Genomic DNA, 22,192 nt, shown 5'->3' on the forward strand with positions numbered 1-22,192 from the left:
GTGTCTGGTGATGTCTATGCGTGCCAGACTTCAGGCTATAATTGCCTGCAAAGGATTTGCCACAAAGTATTAAAAAGTGAAAGTTAGATTTAGGATTGTTTAGTTTGTCCCTTTACTTTTGGCCCCTTAAAAAGTGGGAGGCACATATGGAAACTATTGTAATTCCTACACCGTTCACCTGATTTGGATGTAATTACCCTCAAATTAAATCTGAAAGTCTGCAGGTAAAGCACATCTTGTTTGTTTCATTTCAAAGCCATTGTGGTGGTGAATAGAGGCCAAAATATGAAAATTCTGTCAATGTCCCAATATTTATGCACCTGACTGTAGGTGCAGACTGGAAACATCAGAAGCTAGTGTGCATAAATCGACTTAGCGTGCGCCTGTGAATTAGCCCCATTATCTACACATTAAGCCGGATGCATCCATGGGCGTTCTTGTGTCCAGCCGTGGAAGCTTACTAGTATCCATGCTAGGTGCAAAAGATCTGTCAAAAACAGGTGTCTCAGCTGTGTCAGGACACCTCCAATAAGCATGGCAATCGGGCTACACTCCCACGAGAAGCAGCTGTTCCGTGTGTCCGTATAGTTGGTACCCAGAAACACCAATTTCACGTGAAGCTCCGTCCACTCGTAATGCACTGTCAGGGCACGCGACTAGCTCATGCGCACAACCGCCGGCTTCCAGGGACTGCATCGGCTGCAGCCCCTAGTAGGTATTTATGCACATGACTGTACGTCTGAGTCGCACTGTGCATGTGCACCAGTGGTTACCGCAGAAAGCCGCAGTTCTAATTTGGACGCAGAGAGAGAGAGGCAATTTCAGTGGGTGTGTCCGGGTGGCAACATGGTGGACGCCTAGCCAGAAGCGGGTGTGTCGTGGTCAGTGACTACGTCTTTTCCCTTCAGTTGCACAGATTCCCGCGGCCATGTTCCGACGCATAATCTGCACTTCCATAGGGCTTGTGCAATGTTCGCTGGTGCGAACGATGGTGCGTCTCTTTGCGCACAGCAGCGGATTAGCAGTGCTGCTGGTTGGCTTCTCTGTACAAATCCCATCGGCTGCTGCATTAGTATAAAGACGTAGTGACGCTGCGGCAAAAGACGCAGTCACGGCGGCAATAGCTTGCACCTCTGTATAAGGCCTAATGTATAGGTTGTGAAAGCAATTAAACAGCCAGTAAAAAAAAAATATTTACATAATAATCCCTGCTCTAGTTATAACCAGCCATCAGTGCAGGACCAGTCCAGGATATGTAGCTGGAGGTGACACTAGAGCATTAACTTCAGTATATCCATCCATGTTCCCATTACAGGGGAACCTGCTGTGTTGGGAGGAGCAGCGACCAGAGCAGAACATGATAGGGGCGTGTGTATGCAAATAGTGTGGCGCTGCAGCAGTGTGGAGGCGTGGTTAGGGGCGGGCTTCTTTCCATGAGTTTGGGAGAGAACAGCAGAGGCAGATCTGAACCTGGGGACTGGCTGGGAAGCGAAGCAGGGAATAAGCAGCAGCAGCAGCAGCCAGGGCAGGGAGTGATGCTCGGGACGGGATGAGACCTCCAGCAGTCACCCCCGGGGTATCTGAGCACCACACTCTCCCGTGAGTGAGCCGGGAGCTTCTGAGGTTGCAAAAAAATAAAGGAGATCTGGGAGACCAGAGGGAGCAACAGATCCCTTAAAATGCTGGACTGCGGAGAGAGAGCCAGTGACTGCTGCTGAGAGAGCATGAGAGTGCAGGCTGAGACACGAGTGAGTAAAGGTGGTGACAGACAAACAGACTGAGATATACACAGGGACAGCACCAGTACCCCCCTCTAGCAGCCTCTGTACACCGATCACTGCTTGGACTGTCCCTGGAATACCTGCAGATTCATTGTGAGTGGCCCCCTGTGGATTATTAGACCTCCCACTGAGGAAGAAGAGCTTGCACTCAGGTAAGAGATATGCAGGGACCTGTCATGCACAGCTGCTGATTTCTGCCTATGTTTTGTCTATGTTGTCTCTATAGTTCAGTGCTGAAAAGATTTATACACTGAGCATGGACCAGCCAGTGTCATTATTATAGCCTTGAACAAGTGTACAGTGCACAGTTATGTGCTGTTTCCTATTTTTGTATGTTCCAAAGTGCATCCTGTTTGCATGCATATTATGCCCTGGTGATGGCAGACCTCCATGTCTCATTGCAGAATATTGTGACTCCTTGTCACCACAGGCAAATACAACCATACACCCCTATGTTACCCACCCACACCCTCCTGCACAATAAATACATCTTTCAGTACCAAACCAAAGTTTGCATGAATCCTGTATACAGGACTGAGGTGTTACTGTAATTCTTGGTCTGGCGACGCTCTGCAGCGCCAACTGTGCTGGCAAGTAAGAGGTTAACGGGTTCTGCTTTTTAACAACCAAGTTTCAAGTGTGATCTGGCCTCCTCTGCCAGACATCTGGGAGCCCTGTGACTGGGGTTATGTGTTATTGGGGTGGAAGCAGCTCGGTCATTTGAAATCTGCAGAAAATGTCCCAGTGGAACAAAAGTAATTGAATTAGAAGTTTCTGGCGTAAGGGAGAAGAGTCATAATTTAACTATCAAACAGGAGCTAAAGCGTTTTCATGTACGGTGTTCCAATTCAAGATTAATATTGAGATTACTCTTTGTGTACCAATGCCAAGCACTCATGATCCTTAGTGACTATATTCAATAGTGTTCTAGACATTATGTATGTATATATATATATATATATATATATATATATATATATATATAAAATTAATAATGCAAATATTACACATCATGATGATCCTAAGTTGGCTATTGGTAGTTCTTGTAGTGTCTTGGGATTTTTCTTTATTAATTTAGATTTTATCTTTCCAAAATGACATCGGTGGTTCTTCAGGATGTATCCGCTGCATTGTGTTTTAGATGTTACAGTATTTTTTTGTAAGCCCTGCCCCCACCCCTCACCGCCCCCCCCCCCCCCCTGCAATATGAAATTCCATGGTCATTAGTAGTTTGATGACATTTTGTCACCACCCAAATTCAATTCAAAGTACATTTTTGAGTTGGCTTCTGTAACTTCACTCTTATGTTGTAATAAGGTGTGACTGGGAGCATGTACTATGTGTATGTTGTCTTGTACAGTAGGTGAAAGGATGAACTGCCCTTGAGTGCTCTTGGAAATACCAATAAATCAAGCTGATTTTTCCTACTTATGAGAAGACAGAAATCGCCTTTTGGGAAGGCGCCTTCCCTGTGCATCACTAATGTCTGACTGACCATCCTAGCGATCTTGGACGAAGTAAAACGAGGGACTTGTGTAGCCTGAGAATTTGCAAATGCCTTTGTCCCTGTGCTTGTGAAGCAAATCTGAGTGATAGGGACTGTCAGTAAAACACTGTCCCTGTTTGTGTGTTGTGGAAATTAGACTATTGATTTACAGCCAAATAATCTATTTTAACCCTTGTGCATGACAGATTTAATCTGCCTTCTGCAGAATGGAGACCAACGCTTCAGTATTCAGCCTTTGTGTACGGATCCCGTGACATAATGCTTGGGAACACTGGAGAAACATGTCACACTGACACAGTATATAGTAAACTCAGGTAGTATTGGCTGAGAAAGTGTAGCAAAAAAGAGGAAAATACAATATGCGTTTGCAGAGAGAGTGTGTATAGAAATTAATATTTGCGTTTTTGTACATCACACTAATTCTTACATTCATTCAATTAGATTTATTTTTGCCTAGACAATTTCAGAGAACTTTAAACCTGTGCTTCACTGTTTGTGACTGTGAGAAGGGTTAATGTAACAATGGCAGAAAGGCCATTTGCTGGCCAGTGGAAGTTTTTTTGGCTGAACATGTGACCTTACACTTTTGGAATGTACCATCCTTATAAAGAATATGTAATTCCCCTGATCTATTCTATAGCCGCATAATTCATTATACATCCTAGGCTCCAGCCTACTGCCCATTAGGTATTAAGGAGCCCGGATTACTCTAACCAGTTTTTAGGGTTTGTTTATTTTGAAAAAAGGAGGAGGGTCCAAGCAAGTATGTTGTAAAGGCTCCAGAGAGTCTCAGCGACAAATGTGTGAAACTAATTGTTGTGGTGCAGAAAGAATTAGATCCAGAATGTATTAATATTCCAGTCAGAGGGGCAGTGGTGAGAAAAATCCCCCGTCTGGCGTTCTCATACCCATAAAGTGAAGGTAGATAAAGTACCAACCAATCAGCTCCTAACTGCCATGTCACAGGCTGCGTTTGAAAAATGTCAGGAGCTGGTTGGTTGGTACTTTATATCCGCTCAGTTTTTCTCCATCTACGGATTAATAAATAGACCCCATAGATTGTAAGCTCCACTGGGACAGGGTCTGCTGTGAATGACTGAGATACTCTCTATAAAGGGCTGTGTAACATGTGTGCGCTATACAAATAACTGATAATAAATAATTAAGAGTGCCAGGAGGTGGCATCGGGACTATAAGTAATTATAACACCAGCCTCAGATGGCGTTACCTGTTACTTGGCAAGCTCCAAAAAGCTCAGCTTTGTGCCGTTTGGCAATTAGCTAAAATTTTGGATTTGGAAAAGCAGTATTTAACACCTTTTTTTTTTTAAGCGAATACTTCCGATAAACCGCTTGCGGTATGTTATTTTCTCTGTTGGGTCTGAGCATTTTAAAGTGTAATGTTGCATACACGCGTAACGATTTTGTAGCCAACGATTTTCGTTCAGATTTTCTGTCAGATTTTCCCTTGAAAAAGTGAACGATTTTTGAAGTGTAATGAACGATTTTTACAACGATGAAGGAAAAATGTTCCTTCCCTTAATGAAAATCGTTATGTTGGACAGTCTGAAATGGACAATGAACGATAACTGCAAACTACAAACGGGAGCGCGCTTGAACGATTATCGTTCATTGTTATAACTCAGAGACTGAACGATTTTTTGAACGATAACGACATCGTTAACGACAAATCGTTCAAAAAATTGTTACGTGTGTATGCACCTAAAGTGTAGAAATGGTCAACTCAACTTGAGGTCAGGGTGCAGGGAGCAGTGCGGATTTTGGATTAAACTGTACACGTGTTCCTGGATTTTGTGGGTTAATTGGACACAGGGGATACTGAGTGAATATTGACTAGCAGGTAGGAACTAGAGAGGCCTGCAGCCAAGTCCCAGTCCCTACACTCGCCCCCTGTTTTTTTAGCCAGTAATGAGTTGTGCTAGTGGCAACCTGCATTAAAAAAAGATGCTTCATCATGGTAGCACTGAGAAAGAGGCATTGGGATTCCTTTGTTCCTATTGTTGTAGGGTGGTGAATGAGCTGGGAAGTTGGGGGGGGAGGGTGGTGGAGCTGCTTATCATCTATTCAGTAACAGCTGCTGACTGAATACCTTATCTGAGGCAGCTCCATGGGGAAAGGCTGAGAAGGGATGGAGTCCTGGATGTGTCACTGAAGTGGAAAAAAAACAACGTATCAGCTTTTTTTAAGGGGTGGCGGGAATTATTACAGTCTCCAGTTTCTGCAAGTGCATGTCATACATGTCACCTGCTGAAGGTGGCGCTGTTTTGCCTGGTGGTGTGTTTTTTTTTTTTTTTTTAATGTAGTTTACACAACTTTCTGCATTTCAGGGGCAGCATCCCTTAGCAAACCCACCTAGTAAGAATGTGATCTATATGCATTATGTCAGTGCACTTTCTTGCATATGAGCTTGGGCAGAGCCGTAACTAGACTTTTTGGTGCCCTGTGCCAGAAAGAGCATTGGCGCCCCCCCTATTTTTCAAATGGGAACAAAACGCAACCGAAAAAAAGGGGCATGGCCTCATGGGGAAGGGCCAGGGAAAAGATGGGGCAGCCAGGAGATGCTGGGGATGAAATAAGAAGAAGCTACAAGTGAGAATGATTATAAACCGAAAATTGAATGGCTCGAACAGCGCCCCTTGCCCTGTGGTACCCTGTGCGGTGGCACAGGTCGCACTGCCCTAGTTACGGCCCTGAGCTTGGGGTCTCAGTTGTAAGAGACAAACAAAGAGGTAAGAGCCGTGCTCATAAGCTTACAATCTATAGGAAGGAGTTTCATACGTGAGGTAAAGCTGCACTTCCGGTCATCTGTGGCAGTGCTGCTTGTTTGCAATTTTAACATGAGAAAGAGAAAGCTACATGGAGCAATAGAAAGCTTCAAGCGCCATATTTGTGGCTTGGTATTGGTCCCGCTGCCACATGCCAGCTTGTAAATGCAGCATCAGGAAAGACCTCTGGGGCTCTGGAGAAAGGAGTGGTTGGTAACTTGGGATGGGTGACTTTTAAACCTACATGAGAATGTAGTTTTCATGCCACACATTTTACATTGGTCCAGCCAGTGCGCAGGCGGAAGAAGGACTTAGGACCTCATTCAGTCGGCCGTAGCGGCCGCACGGACGTACGCCACCGATGTTCGCTAAACTGCGCATGTGTAAAGTTCGCAATGCGCGTGCGCAAACTAGCTGCTACGATCAGAAATTTCTCTCTCCTTGAACACAGCCAGGTCGGTAGTTTGAGTGACAGATTGAGGCGTTTGTGGGTGGTAACAGGGGAAGGTGCTTGAAAACGGGGGAGTGGAGATCCGAACGCAGGCGTGCCTAATTATGCGTACGCCGTTTTATGGGAGTGCATAATTAACAAAGTAGTGTCATGGCACATGTGACATGGGTGGTTTGTACACTGACCTGATCGTAGTGCTTAAGAGAGGGTATAGTCAACCTTAAGCTCTACGACCAGTTCCGATGGTTCCCGATGGTCTCGATTAATCCTTATATGCCCGGAGATGACGTGTAATGCGTACGAGAAGGGGGCGTATTTTTTGTCTTACGGCCGCATACTCCCCTTGGTCGGCCAGCTAACGATCCGATCTTAAGGACGCAACTTGCGAGTGCATCATTTGCATATCCGGCCCCTTTTCCCTTACGACCGTGCGGCCGCTACGACCGACTCTGAATGAGGTCCTTAGTGGGGCTGTATGATCTGGTCACACAGTAATGTTGGTTTGCTGGGTTAGTGTTTGCGTATAGGATACATGTGACCTTTTACTTCAGAAGTTCCCCCCTATGGACTTTAGTTCACCTAGATATTGCATGTCTCCTGGTTGCCATGTGCAGATATACAGCATGTGAGCTAACTGCAGTGAAGCCATGGGCGTATCTATAATGGGTGCTGGGTGTGTGGTGCACACGGGCCCCTGGGTCCAGGGGGGCCCGCGCCGCACACCCTGCACCCATATTTTATAAAACGTAACTCTCTGAGGTCCCGCGTCGGGTCTCAGCTCTGCACAAAACGCCGGAAAACGGGCGCCACGGCCATTTTCCCAGCGGTTTGTGCATACGCAGTGAGGAACTCACGGGGAAAATGGCGGCCGCGCCATTTCCCCAGTGACCTGTGCATATGTAGTAGACTATGGGCACGGACTAGTGCCCAGAGTCTACTGATGCTGCGGCCGCGGCTGTCAGCTTCAGTCTGCTGGCGGCCGCCGGGGAGAGAGGAGAGGGCCCCGAATGGGAAATGCACACACGGGCCCCCTCCTCTCTTAATACGCCCGTGTGTATGTCTGATCTGATAACGGTATCTGCAGGGTATGTGCTACAGAGCAATGATCGTCACATGGAACCAATCTTATAAACGTTGTAATTCAACATGTGTCCCCAATCTGACCCTGCGGCTGGGATGGCACATGCAGGATATCTGGTGTAGAGTATTTCAGAGCTCTCAATCTAAGGGGTCTATTTACTAAGCAGTGTTATGAGAGAGTGAAAAGTGATAAGGTGCCAGCCAATCAGCTCCTAACTGCCATCTTACAGGCTGTGTTTGAAAAATGACAGTTGGGAGCTGATTGGCTGGCACCTTATCACTTTTCCCTCTGTCTCCTAACACTGCTTAGTAAATAGAGCCCTAACTTTGCTTTGAGACATAACAGATAAATGTTACAGCACAAATTTAGAGAGCGGTGACATATATTTAGAAGCATGGAAAGGCCTGTCCAGCAGTGACCCTCTGACATTGGCTATGTGGTTCCAGCTGCCCTGTAGGCTTCATAGACTGTTTTGTTTATATCAATTTTGAATAGTATGTGGCCCATGAAACCGTAGGAATGCGGACTTTGGGGTAGATTTACATCCTGTACAGTGACGGTTAGGAGCTGATTGGTCGGTACTTTATCTCTCCATTTTATCTCTTTCCAAGGCTTAGTACATCTCCCCCAAAGTTTGTCCTGAAAAATCTCGGACAGTAATGTAGTCTGAAGCTGCCGCAACCACGTTAACGCCTTACGCCATAATCACGTCTGCAACTTTATGCTAATGCTAGTATCAGCCCTTCCCCTGGTGTACAAGTGTGCGTCTGACGGTGCAAGGACCGCGACTCCCACTTGAGTGTCTCTAGATGCTTTAATAACGCTTACCCTCAGAAGCCGCCATCCGTCACGCCATGGGAAACTTGCGCCAGTCCTATAGCAGATGCAGATTTCCAGTCTGAGTATGGCCTACGTGAGCGATTAAGCTAATGCCTGTGTATGCAGACACTTCAATGACGCGCCTGCGACACTCCCAGAACACGCCCATAAGACGTACCATATCCGGGAGGCCGGTGTCTGAATAGCCACCTCCCAGTTCCACCCAGAAACGCCCATCACCTTTCCAATACATTTCGCACCTGCGCCTTTGTGCTTACACACCGTGGGACACGTGCGCTGTGCGGCTTTTTAGTGAGTTACATACATGTACAGTACCAAGAAAAATACCAAAACTCTGCGAACATCGGCATTATGTGCGACTCTATATGTTTATTATTTTGTTATATGGCTTTGGGTATTTTGCAAGATGCCTCGTCATGGTAAATTGACTTGTACATATAGTATGGTCGCCCTGGGATAGCTGTGATTTAGCGCAGACAGACCTGTGGACATAGGGTGGGCTGGAAGCCATGTGTACATCTCCAGTTGTACAGCTTACTTCTATGGTCCCAGTAATCAATCACCGTGTATACAAAAGTCATAAGTCACTGCTATCAGCTCTGCTAAAACAAACCCTGAGAGTCTATTTCACTGCTGAGAATCCAAACTATGGGCAGCTCTTGTATTTAGCTGGAGGTCACATTCCTTCCTTGCAATTATCCTGAAACACAGTGAGGGCTCTGGAACAGGTGTCCTATCTACTCTGATATATGGACTGTCCGAAAGGTCTGCGCATGTAATAACATTTAATTTGACCACACAGAGCCTCTGCGCTGAGGTTAATAAATTCAAGGGCAAATCTGCTGGCGAGGACTTCGCTCAGACGACAGGACCTGGGGGGCATCAAGGGAGCTGCTAGGGTATTTATTGCCAGCTTGTGGTGTGATTTCATCTCCCTCTCACCAAGTTATGGCCCTCGTTCAGAGGCGGTCGCAAGAAGCGAGCGCTCCCTCTGAATAAGGGCGGCCGCTTGACTTTTCAAGTGCGGCCTCCTGGCCGCTAGCTAAGCTGTGGGTTACCACCCACAGCTTAGCGACCCGACCAGGTTGATGGTCGCGATGGTCAAGACCATCGCGACCATCTGGGCTTGCGACAAGACCCTAAGGTTGGGTCTCGGCAACCGCAAGCCCCAGGGAGCTTCCTGCTCTGATCGAGCAGGAAGCTCCCCACTGACATCACTGCTGATGTCATGCCACGCCTACAAAACGGGTCGAGCTGTCGATCAACATCGACAGCCGACCCTTTTGTAGTGAGAATTTCTCACTCGCTCCGGGGCTTACGCACGCGCAGTGCGGCAGCTGCGCGTGTGCAGGACCTAAACATCGACCCGGTTGCGAGCACTCAATGCTTGCGACCGGGTCTGAATGAGGTCCTATGTCCCCTGAGCCACAGTGCGTAGCCCGGTGTAAGGCGCGGAGCGTTCTGCGTAGTGCATGCAGTGCGCCATTCCTCCTGCCTGAGTGCATTGAAGAGTATCTCAGTCACAGTAACGGGCACTGGGGTGAGGAGAAGAGGAGAGGCGAACAGACGTTAGTTACATTGCGGTTTTCCCACCGTCAATTTATTGAGGTGCCAGTGACTAGGATGTATAGTATTGTGGCCGGGAGAGAATAAATCATGTTTCTATGTAATTAAGTCCCTATGTCCCCTGATTCTCATGATTAATGGAAGACATTAATTAACCTAAGCAGAGCTGTTTATTAGGAGTGAAATGTAACACGATAAATTAATGGACGAGGTGGTCATAAACTGGATGTGGGTTAGACTTTCCTAGTAATGCTATTATTGTTTCCTCATTGTTTTCCGGAGTATTTGCCAACTAGACAAATGTAGGCACATCCAGCTTGGGTGTGCAATTAGGAATAACTTTGGCGGACAAAAAGACACACTTAAACCAATAAATGCAGTTTGTACATGACCATTATACATTTATACATACTTGCCTTCTTATTGATCTCCTCTCCTTGAGATTCCGAAGAGTAGATCCAAGTGGCAAGTGCATGGGGCATAGTGATGCGAAACGCGTTGTGTTGCGAAACGCATTATTACAACATCACGAGATGGAAACAGGGCCATGGTAATGTGATTTTCCACTGTTGGCGTGATCACACCCCCGCCCCACCTATTTTGCTAGTCAAGCTTGTGGGAGACGGGAGTGTGCTCCAGGAGTATCTCCCGAAATTTGTGAGTGCCAGACATTCCGGGACAGTAGCAAGTGTATTCTTGTAGACTATCCTTTTCTTATATGTTAGCTCTGACCACACGATGCCTGTGTCCACTGTACAACATGTGGAGGGACTAATAGTAGCATCTGATTTAACGGCAAAACATTTGATTCGTCTTTCCATTAATAACATCAGATAATTAACACAACTGCCGTCCTAACACCACACACACAAAAGTCAATGGTATGTGTCCATATGGCTTCTACACAGTAATATCTAAGAGGACTGTCTAAATCGTGATGCAGTCAGGATACCGGCGGGCGCTATCCCATCACTTTCATCCTGACATGGGACTAAAGATAGTCGTTGAAACCCCGATGCCTATCATTAGCCCCACTACGGAATCCCGACACCCAGCATACTGAATGAAGGTATGCCGGGTGTCTTAGCGACTAGCCGCGCACACGCGCGGGGGGGGTTAGGTTTAGGGACCCCCGGGGGACTTAGGGATAGGCACCCCCCTGGAGGGTTAGGGTAGGGGAAGGGGGGGTTAGGCTTAGGCACTACTAGGGGGTTAGGGTTAGGCACCCCCCTGAGAGGGTTGGGTTTAGAATGCGGGGAGGGTAGTTAGGCACTAACGAGGGGGAGGTTAGGGTTAGGCACTAGGGGGAGGTTATGGTTAGGCACCCCTAAGGGAGGGTTAGGGTTAGCGGGGGGAGAGGGGAGGGTTAGGGTACTTACCTTCAGCTGTCGGGATTTTGACCCGCCGGGCTGCCACTGTCGGTATTTGTTTAGCCGACGGCATTACATACCGATTCCATCTAAAACTATATATTTGTGAATAAGTTATATGTTATCATATGTTATCATAGTGCAGTGTTGGCTAACCTTAACACTCCAGCTGTTGTGGAACTATATATCCCAGCATGCCCTGCCACAGTTTTAGGATGCCCTAATAGCAAAACTGTAGCAGTGCCTGCTAGGTTATGTAGTTCCATAACAGCTGGAGTGTCAAGGTTAGCCAACACTGTCATAGTGCAACACAGAAAAAAAATACAAGCTACGATTGTTATTGACATAGATATCACAGCCTATAGGAGAGACTTTAGGAAATGAGTCTTTGAAGTAGGAGGAAAATGTAGCTTGTCATGTGCAAAGTATCAGTTTTACAGAGTACCTGGCAGATTTATGGCACAGCCTCTTAGCACAGGTGGTAGGGAACATTACAAACAACAGTCTGAATAGTTACACAACATTCCAAACGTACAGCAAAAATCCCACTTACATTACTATATAGAGATGCAGGCTGTATTATAGTATCGGATTATATTTATAGATTACCTAAGAAGTGCGCATGAATGCTGATTAATAACGGTGATTGTTCTCTGCAAAATGTTATCTAACAGACAGCAGACTGAGCAATCTATGGGTCAGAACCCAATATATAAGTCCATGTGCCGATTAAACAGTCTGTCTCAGTCTTATTTTAGCAAACTGATTGTATACAACTAGTTAATAGTCGTATTTACATTTTTAATAAGACCACAGCTTCCTAGTGTACCTGTCATGCCGTTCGATATATTAACATTAATCTGAGAAAATCAGTTATAATACTGTGTCCTTCCTTCTGTCTTGTACTTCTTAGTATTAAGGAGCTGATTCAGGGCCGCTCGCAAGCGATTTGCGCTTGCAAGCGGCCCGATGGTAACGCACTGCGCATACGGGGCTCGCTCCAAACGGGGCGGCTGTCGATGGTGTTTTGTGGGCGGGTAGGGGGGTGGCTGAACAAATGCAGGGTTTGTTGGGAGGGGTTACTGACATCACTACTGATGTCAGTAGTGGACTTCCTGCTCTATTAGAGCAGGAAGTCCATTCGAGCTTAAGGCAGCTACCCCAGGGTCTTGTTGCAAGCCCAATGGTCGCGATAATCGCGATGGTCTCCTGGCCGCTCGCACAAGCTGTGGGTGATCTTCCACAGCTTTGCGAGCGGCCGGAGAAAAAGAACAAAAAAATCGTTCACATTCACAGCGAGCGCCTGCTAGCAGCGAGCGGCTCTGAATCAGGGCCTAAGTCTTTATTATGCATTTTATTATTATTATTGCTATTATGCCTTTATTATGCCTTTCTATTATTATTATGATTTTTGTTTTTTTATATATAATTTATTTATTTGTTTCTGACGCACCGTACAGATCAAAACTTCAAAATGGTGAAACAAAATAAAACAGAATAATATATAAACATAACTACAAGAGTAGGCCTATTTATAGCATATACAAATTGACTGACCTAAAGGGAGGGTTGAAACCAGAGGAAAGAGGGCCCTGCTCGAGAGTGCTTAGTCTGTAAGGAAAGAGAAAAGGAGTTTGGGGGTATTGAGCCAATGTTCCGGAAGCTGGCAACTTGATGATGTCACAGGCTGTTTCTTAGGAGCGCAGTGAGCATGTTGCTGCCAGTACATGGGCGGGTCACTCATTAATACTCATGAATATTAATAGCTGCCCAAAAGACAGATCCTGTTAAAGCGCTTCATGCAGCCATGTAAAAATGTCAATTTAATAAGAAATGATACAGTTATATAACACACTATAAGTAACATGTTCGATCGTTTAGGGCTTGATTCTTGGCGGTTTACATGCAACTCGATTGTTGAAAATCTGCGCATGCGCGGGATCTGCACTGAGCATGTGCAGGTCTCCTGTGCCCCTAAACCGCAACCTGTGGCCGTTTGGGGGCAGGGATGGGCGGTGACGGCTAGCATTCTCAAAAACTGGGATGTGTTGGCTACGGAGCTGCGACAGCCACTTTGAGTAGCCCTAGTCTCACACAGATGGCCGATGAAGAGACTGATGGTCGTAATGGTAATCCAATACTGAGTCTTCAGATGCAGCAATCGGATCTGCAGTGCCGTCAGGAGGTCTCGTTTGTCCTCGGACACCTGCGGCATTAGCATATGTAAGCATCGCTGCATAGCGTACAATTCTGAATCAGGCCCATAGTCTCTTCAGGTATGTATGTTACGTGTGGATGACAGGTCTGAAATAAAAGTCCTATAAATAAAAGGAATGGTGATTCACAGATTTTATCTTGGTTAAATGAAAAGTGAGGTAGCCCTGTGTTAGAGGATCCAATACAGCTGCCATATGCAATACGGCCACAGTGGTGCAATTGAACGTTATCCCTATGCTGGCTGTCATGGTAGCGATGATCATACATCCATCTATCTGGGCACCTCTGTTCCGGTACCTCTGTAAAGTTCCTGTGGATTGATGCCTGTCCACCCAGGAAATAGACGGTCACCCCTGCTGGAGAGGTACAGTCTTTCTCTCCTTCCACCCCCTGCTCCCAGGGCTTGTCTCATTTCACGCATCACCGACTGTGTTATGTCAATATTTGTCCCTAATGGGCACCATTACACCCCTTCACTGCCTGAGGTAATATCACTCATGATGGATGTGTGAGTTCCCGTCTGCACCACACAGCAGACAGCGTATAGCTCTGCCAAGCAGGAGCATTTACAAGCTCACTATGGGCCTGATTCAGAGCCGGCCGCTCTGAACGAGCGCCCGCTCTGAATCAGGGCGTGTTTTTTTTTTGGTGCGTCCTCCTGGACGCTCGCATAGCTGTGGGTTACCACCCACAGCTTATGCGAGCGTCTATGATGATGGTCGCGATGGTCAAGACCATCGGGCTTGCGACGAGACAGGCTGCCGCAAGCCCTGGAGTGATTTTGGCTCTATCAGAGCCCAAATCACTCCCACTGACATCACTAGTGATGTCAGTGGGGCCGGACCCAGATGGTAGGCGTTCCCATGGGAACGCCTCCGTCTGGGCAGCCACGCCCCGGCACGCCCACCAAAGGGGGCGTGCTGTCACTTACCATCGACAGCATGCCCCCTTTGGTGCGAGACCCCGAGCGACGGCTTCCCCGTCGCTCGCCGGGTCTCGCGCATGCGCACGACGGAGCAGCCTCCGTAGTGCGCATGCGCATTTGGGTACCATCGACCCGCTTGCGAGCGTCCTGCGCTCGCGAGCGGGTCTGAATGAGACCCTATATTTCTTTCCCTGTTTTGCTGTGGGTATAACTATCAGGAGACTGCAGGGGCTACCGTGACTTATAAATATGTAGGTTTCTGTGCTCTATCCCTATTTTTTACCCAAATTAAGGATAATGCAAAGGGACTGTGGGTCTGATTCAGATCCGGTCGCAAGCGCTGAGCGCTTGCAACCGGGTCGATGGTGGCCCACAGCGCATGCGCGAGACCCGTCTAGTGACGGGCAATCCGTCGCTCCGGGTCTTGCACCAAAGGGGGCGAGCTGTCGATGTTGAGTGACAGCTCGCCCCCTTTGGTGGGCGGGCCGGGGGGGGGTGGCTGCCCAAACGGAGGCATTCCCATGAGAACGCCTGCCGTTTGGGGGCGGCCCCACTGACATCACAAGTGATGTCAGTGGAGAGCTTTCGGCTCTGTTAGAGCTGAAAGCTCTCTGGGGCTTGCGATAAACGAGACCCTAACACAAGGGTCTCGTCGCAAGCCCCAATGGTCGCGATGGCTCTGAATCAGGCCCTGTAGTCATAATGTCGACATTTACAATGTTGAAAATTGTTAACATGTCAATATTGAACAATATTCAACTTGTAAATGTCGGCAAGTGCAGAATTTTGGCCTGCTGAGTGTCATTTAGACTGTAAGCTTTTATGAGCAGGGCCCTCTGCCTTCATGTGCCTTTCAGTCCCTCACTTATACAATCATCTCCTCCCCACTGCCTACAATGCACTAAACCTCTGGGTTCTGCCGCCCTGCTGCTTATTTGGGTTCTATGGGCGGAATTTAATTTTTTATAGCCGCTATCGCGCCCGACGGAGCTATTCAATTGTTGTCGGGCACGATGAGCTGCCAGCGCTACATTTCAGCTCGCAGCCCCTGGGGGATGAGAGCTGAAATGTGCGAAAAGTTACATGTTTGGGCGCCCAAACATCACTTTTCGTGATCGCGCCCAGCACTTTGGTCGGGTTTAGCTGCTTTACGCGGCTAAACCTGACCTCTATGGGCGCGATCAACGCGAACATCTTGGACAATTGTATAGCGGCCCGTGAACTCCTGTCACTTTAGACGGGAGATGCGGGCCGCGAATACAATTGAATTCCACCCTATGACTGCTGCTGCAGCAATGCTTATGAACCTTGTCCATATACTGCAATGTTCTGTACTGTAAGTCACTTTTTTCTTGTTTAATTCATACTGTTTCTGTTTAATGTACTTTGACTCCTTGTGATGCCATAGAAATAAAGGATAATAATGTTTGACATGTGAAATGTCGACATTCTGCATGGATTGAGGGGTAGGCACTAGGGGGAGGCTTAGGGTGAGGGGAGGTTAGGGTTAGGCACTAGAAGGAGGCTTTGGGTTATACTATGGGAGGGAAGATTAGGGTTAGGCATTAGGGGGAGGGTTAGGGTGAGGGGAGGTTAGGGGTAGGCACTAGAGGGAGGGTTATGGTTATACTATGGGAGGGGAGGTTAGGGTTAGGCAATGGGGGGGTTAGGGTGAGGGGATGTTAGGGTTAGGCACAAAGAGGGAGGCTTAGGGTGAGGCTACGTGAGGGGAGGTTAGGGTTAGGCAAAGAGGGAGGCTTAGGGTGAGGGGAGGTTAGGGTTAGGCAAAGAGGGAGGCTTAGGGTGAGGGGAGGTTAGGGTTAGGCACTAGGGGGAGGCTTAGGGTTGTACTATGGGAGGGGAGGTTAGGGGTAGGCACTAGGGGGAGGTTTAGGATTATACTATGGGAGGGGAGGTTAGGGTTAGGCACTAGGGGGAGGATTAGGGTTATACCGTGGGAGGGGAGGTTAGGGTTAGGCACTAGGGGGAGGGTTAGGATTATACTATGGGAGGGGAGGTTAGGGTTAGGCACTAGGGGGAGGGTTAGGGTTATACTATGGGAGGGGAGGTTAGGGTTAGGCACTAGGGGGAGGGTTAGGGTTATACTATGGGAGGGGAGGTTAGGGTTAGGCACTAGGGGGAGGGTTAGGGTTGTACTATGGGAGGGGAGGTTAGGGTTAGGCACTAGGGGGAGGGTTAGGGTTGTACTATGGGAGGGGAGGTTAGGGTTAGGCACTAGGGGGAGGGTTAGGGTTATACTATGGGAAGGGAGGTTAGGGTTAGGCACTAGGGGGAGGGTTAGGATTATACTATGGGAGGGGAGGTTAGGGTTATACTATGGGAGGGGAGGTTAGGGTTAGGCACTAAGGGGAGGGTTAGGATTATACTATGGGAGGGGAGGTTAGGGTTAGGCACTAGGGGGAGGGTTAGGGTTATACTATGAGAGGGGAGGTTAGGGTTAGGCACTAGGGGGAGGGTTAGGATTATACTATGGGAGGGGAGGTTAGGGTTAGGCACTATGGGGAGGGTTAGGGTTATACTATGGGAGGGGAGGTTAGGGTTAGGAACTAGGGGGAGGGTTAGGGTTATACTATGGGAGGGGAGGTTAGGGTTAGGCACTAGGGGGAGGGTTATACTATGGGAGGGGAGGTTAGGGTTAGGCACTAGGGGAAGGGTTATACTATGGGAGGGGAGGTTAGGGTTAGGCACTAGGGGAAGGGTTATACTATGGGAGGGGAGGTTAGGGTTAGGCACTAGGGGAAGGGTTAGGGTTATACTGTGGGAGGGGAGGTTAGGGTTAGGCACTAGGGGAAGGGGTAGGGTTATACTGTGGGAGGGGAGGTTACGGTTAGGCACTAGGGGAAGGGTTATACTATGGGAGGGGAGGTTAGGGTTAGGCTCTAGGGGGAGGATTAGGATTATACTATGGGAGGGGAGGATTATGGTTATAGTAAGGGAGGGGAGATTAGGGTTAGGCACTAGGTGGAGGGTTAGGCTTATTATATGGGAGGGGAGATTAGTGACTCATTGCCAAAGCTGCACAGGATCCACCCGGACGTAATCATCACCTGGAAGAAACAGCCGGACATGCTGTATCAGGTAAGTCACCACTAGACCAAGAGATGTTTTCTTGACATTCTAATCATGTCACCATTTCATCAGTGTTGACACAATGAATGTCAATGTCGACATTATAAATGTTGACAAAATATACCACACCCATGCAAAGTATGAGCCCAGTTGGTATAATCGCTATTGGTATAACATTTTTGAACCCCTTTCCAACGTTGAAAAATAATATTTTTATTTGTGTAACGCTTTTCTCGAATAGGACTCTTTATAGTAACTTATCTCCACACATAGGGTGACATAACAGGCAGGTTTGTGTGAGATCCGTCTCACCTCCCTTGCAGAGAGTTGTACATAAGGTTAGTTCTTATGACATGCAACTGCTAATCTTCTGAAGGTCTCCCAGGCAGTGTTGGTTTTAACACTGTTTCCCTGGTGTGTCAGCAGGTTTCCCTCTGTAAATTCTCACATCTGGCCTCTCCTGATTTATCGTTACATGGGGTCGCACCTCACTTTGTCTTTTACTGGCCTTGGAGAACCTAATGATTAAACAGCGTTCCATTCCTTAACTTAATGACTGCCACTGAGTGAGGCCCGATTCTAGCGCAGCGGCTAATACTTGTTCCTCTGCTATCAATGCCGCAGATCCATTACAAAACACATTCAGTTAAGCACAACTTTTGTTCTTAGCTGTATTGCGTAATATTTGTGTATTAATTCATCCGCTTGGAATCTGAGAGCTGTGGAAGTCGCCAGATCGGGAATGCTCAGAGTCTTCCATTTGTAAAGGTCTACAGAATATGTAGGTGCTATTTAAATAAATGTCAAATATAATAATAATAATATTTTCCACTATCAAAAATGCGAGTAGGGCGATACCCCTGATTTGATGTAGTTAGGTTTACCATATCTTCCCCTTAAACCGGGACAGTCATGAATTACACAGGTTCTCTGGTTGATTAAAACCAGGTGAACTCCAGGCTTGAAGTCAGCCAGCCACAGAACCTGTGTAATTCATGAGTGTCCCGGTTTAAAGGGATATTATGGTAAGCCTAGATATAGTAGTATTATGCGTGTCATAAATCCATGTCTGAGCTGATGGTGATGTCTGACCTAGAGATAGTTTTGGAATGAACTCCGGGACTGATTTAGGAAAAAGCTACCATAATTGGTCCAGGTTTTAAGGATATCCATGCTTGTGCATATAAAAAATGAAAAGAATTGGCACTCACCAGGTAGCTGACAAGAAAATTGGTTTTTAATTACCCATCTTGAGGGAGAAAGTGCATAGAGCCATAAAGTGCAATAGTCATAGTCTACGTTTCGGTCCTATGTAGGACCTTCTTCAGGACATCACAGCAGACATGTTTCAGCTTGAAAACCAAAGACAGACTAAATACCACCACCACTAGCTGACATATATACCCACTTCCATATATAACCATAATTGGTCCAGGTTTTAAGGATATCCATGCTTGTGCATAGATGGTTTAGTCAAACTGACTGAGTTATTACTTAAGCTGCATACACACACAACGATTTTTTTAATGATTATCGTTAAACGATATCGTTTAACGATAATTGATGGCAAAAATCGTTCACTTTCTGAGTCAAATGATGAACGATTATCGTTCATGCGCGTTCACGTTTGTAGTTTGTCGTTTGTAGTTTGTCGTTCAGTCAGACTTGTCAACTCAACGATTTTCATTAAGGGAATATGCAAAAATTGTTTGTAGTTCATAAAAATCGTTCACGACATTTAGTAAATGAACAACTTTAGTAAACGATTTTAGTAAATTTTTTCAAGGGAAAAAATCGTTTACTCAAATCGTTCATTAAGAAAATCGTTGTGTGTGTATGCAGCTTCAAGCATAGCTTACTTAATTATGGATACCCTGAAAACCTGGACTGTTAGGGTGCCTTTAGGACTGAGTTTGGGAACCACTGCACTAAAGCCGTGTATCCACTTGGCGATTAAAATGAACAATTGAACGATAACGATATCGTTCAATCGCTCATTAATCGGGCATGAAAATGTCACAAACGACCAGTGATGTGCGCTCCCGCTGGTCATTTCCGACATCAGTCATCGCCTGAACATGCTGGTCAATCTGCTGATAACAACAGATTGACCGTGTTCAGGGATGAGGGAGGGTGCCTACACTGAACGACATATCGTTCAGTGTAGGCACTGCAGGGGAAGAGGAACAACTGTACGATTACAATGTTGTAATCGTACTGTCGTTCCACTATCTGCTAGTGCATGGGTTCTCAAACTCGGTCCTCAGGACCCCACACAGTTCACATTTTGCAGGCCACCCAGCAGGTGCACAGGTGTAGTCATTACTCCCTGACACATTTTAAAAGTTCCAATTATGGAGCTAATTATTTCACTTGTGATTCTGTGAAGAGACATGGAAAACATGCACTGTTTGGGGTCTTGAGGACCGAGTTTGAGAACCTGTGCGCTAGTGGATACGCACCTTAAGACAATAACTTAGAGCTGGTATAGGAATCCAGTACTTACAACATGCCCTGGTATACTCAGTGCCGTTATTTGGTCTGCAGAGCCTCCTGGGACTTATAGTTCTGCAACTGCTAAAGAGCCAGAGGTTGCTTTAGTTTTTGTGTAATAATTTATAAAGGTGGTGCCGAAAATTACACACACAGCTCTTTTTCTAAGACAATGGTTCTTAACTCCGGTCCTCAAGTACCCTCAACAGGTCATGTTTTCTGGATTTCTACCTGTGAAAACAGATGGGATAAAACTGACCCAGTAAAATAGATCAACTCACCTGTGCATGATTAAAGAAATCCAGAAAACATGACCTGTTGGTAGTATTTGAGGACTGGAACTGAAAACCACTGTACTGAGATAAAAGGAATAGCATACTTCCGAATAGATTATAGGCATTGCATTTCTCCTCTATTCAATGCCATGCATAAAATCCTTCTTAAACCAGTGAACATAATAGTGGTTTCTAATATATTTATAATATGGTTCATAATGTTATAATCTGTTCTGTATTATATTGTTTGAACCCTACAGTAGTGATGACATTGCTTATCGTTGTGTAGTTGTCGCAGCATCATACGTGGATTATGTAAGTTGAGGAACACCGTGCCCAGACTGGCTATTATAAAACTATTACAACATTACATTTTTGACTTGTATACATAGACTTACCATACTATCCCTTTAAACCGGGACACTCATGGATTACACAGGTTCTGTGGCTGATTATAACCAGGTGAAATCCAGGCTTGAAGTCAGTCAGCCACAGAACCTGTGTAATTCATGATTGTCCAGGTTTAAAGGGATATAGTATGGTAAACCTATGGAATTGGTATGATTTACCGCCGGACCCATGCCCGGCGGTTGGAATCTTGACAGCGGCATCCTGGCAGAGAAGGAAATCTCGATCGTCAAAGGTAAGTATATACTAACCTATTTCTACCCCCTAACCCTCCCTTAGGGGTGCCTAACCCTAGCCTTCCCCCCCCAGTGCCTAGCCCTAACCCCCCCTCTAAGTGCCTAAACCTAACCCCCCCTCTAAGTGCCTAAACCTAAACCCCCCCCTTCCCCGCTGCCTAAACCTAAGACCCCCGGGGGTGGTGCCTAACCCTCAGTTCCCCCCGGGGTGCCTAACGCTAATCCCTACTTCCCCTAGCCTAAACCTAACCTCCGGGGAGGGGGGGGCCTAACCCCAAGTCCCCTCCGGGAACCCTAAACCTAAACGGCTATCCGCGCCCGGCCTCCCTTTGATCGGGCTCCCTGCATATGTCTAATGACAGGGGTCGGCATATTGACGCCTGTCTTTAGACCCTTGCCGGGATATGACAGTCGGGAAGCCGGCTGTCGGGATTAGGTCCGCCGGCTTCCTGACTGCATACCAAACCTATGTATAGAAGCTCTGGGCCTCTCAGTCTTGTCCTTTCATTTGGTAAAGGAACTTTTTTGTGTCTTGTAGTATCCTTACTATGTGGGTGATTCTAGCCAGCTGTGGGCTGTACCTGCTGACAGGTGGCAATGTAACACTACGTTTCGGTGAAGCGGCAATAACTCACTGCAACTTATTACTGAGAATTTGGTTTGCATGCTGTGTCCTTGTCTAGCTGCAGCACGCTAGTTAAGGTCAATACCATTAGCACGGAGGAGAGAAAAACAATGTACCATTGACCCTGGTTTCCTACAAAAATCAATTGTGGTATACACAGAATATAGAGATAAATGGTTTAACTTCTTTCTACATTCTGTGTGTCGTCCTGCAACTTTTACTATATACATGGATTTTTCTTTCTGGATCTGTGCTTTTCAGACATGTGTTTACATCAGGAGCATGACAGCCGGCCTACACACCCAGCAACACTCCCACGAATTAGAACAGTCCTGTGCTTCACAAGGTCGCTGCCCAGCTATTGCCCATAAATGCCCATTTCACGGAAAGTGTGGTTCTTCGACAGACCGCTCAATCTATGCGCGCTAGGGATCTCCGGCACAGACCTATGCCCGATCCAGAGCATGCATTGCCAATATCTTACTTTGGTGCATTCGCAGTACGCTGAAAGACTTATATTTATGGCTTCATGGCAACATCCT

At 46.8% G+C, this 22,192-nt stretch overlaps 1 protein-coding gene across 3 annotated transcripts in view; it reads left to right on the forward strand.

Annotated features, from left to right (window-relative positions):
- The first annotated feature begins 1,477 nt into the window (after positions 1 to 1,477).
- PLXNB1 (plexin B1) overlaps positions 1,478 to 22,192 on the forward strand; it is a 221,074-nt gene continuing 200,359 nt past the window's right edge. For all 3 annotated transcript variants that reach the window (XR_015872977.1, XM_088459764.1, XM_088459765.1), the window contains exon 1: positions 1,478 to 1,933. The gene's annotated coding sequence lies outside the window, so the exon portion shown is untranslated. The remainder of the gene's footprint in view (positions 1,934 to 22,192) is intronic.

The sequence above is a fragment of the Taudactylus pleione genome, unplaced genomic scaffold, assembly GCF_031769625.1.
Source record: "Taudactylus pleione unplaced genomic scaffold, aTauple2 ptg000934l, whole genome shotgun sequence".
Taxonomy (NCBI): domain Eukaryota; kingdom Metazoa; phylum Chordata; class Amphibia; order Anura; family Myobatrachidae; genus Taudactylus; species Taudactylus pleione.